Genomic DNA, 592 nt, shown 5'->3' with positions numbered 1-592 from the left:
CCTGTGCATTATTGATACAGTTTTAAGGGTTACTCTTTGTATATGGCAGTTACCCCACCCCCTTTCCTACTCAGCGCCTCTCTCACTGCTGCCCCTCCTCCTACTCCTTCCCTTCCTCCCTCCCTCCCTCTCCTCCTTCTCTCCCTTTCCTTTCCACTTCCCCTTCCCTTCTCCCTCCCTCCCTTCCTTATCCTCCTTCCCTCCCTTCTTCTCCTTCCGTCCCTTTTCCTCATTCCCTCCCTTCTCCTTCCCTCCCCTTCCTCCCTCCCTCCCCTCCTCTTTCCCTTCTCCCTCCATCTCTCCACTCTCCTCCTCTCCCTCTCTCTCCCCCCCTATCCTCCTTCTCCCTCTCTCTTCTCTCCTTCTCCCCTCTTATCCTTTCCTCACTCGCCTCACTCCTTTCCTCTCCTTTCCACAATTCGCAGTTTCCATCGTAGAGTACATGTGTCCTTATTATCATAAAAAAAAAATCCGGGGGAGGGAGAGGGGGGGGGGTTGGCGACATCTTCAAAAGGGGCGGAGCTTAAGTTGTAGAGTCAGCTGGAAGGCTCCTGATTGGCTGACTCTTTACCGGTGCTGATTGTAAGACGAT

General features: G+C 53.5%; 1 protein-coding gene across 1 annotated transcript in view; it reads left to right on the top strand.

Annotated features, from left to right (window-relative positions):
• The window catches only part of LOC119591128 (SCY1-like protein 2), a gene marked incomplete at its 5' end in the record, with an annotated part of 331,697 nt that overhangs the window by 22,178 nt on the left and 308,927 nt on the right, over window positions 1-592 (top strand).

Source organism: Penaeus monodon, chromosome 28 (assembly GCF_015228065.2).
Source record: "Penaeus monodon isolate SGIC_2016 chromosome 28, NSTDA_Pmon_1, whole genome shotgun sequence".
Lineage (NCBI taxonomy): Eukaryota > Metazoa > Arthropoda > Malacostraca > Decapoda > Penaeidae > Penaeus > Penaeus monodon.
This window is presented reverse-complemented; position numbering and strand designations above follow the sequence as displayed.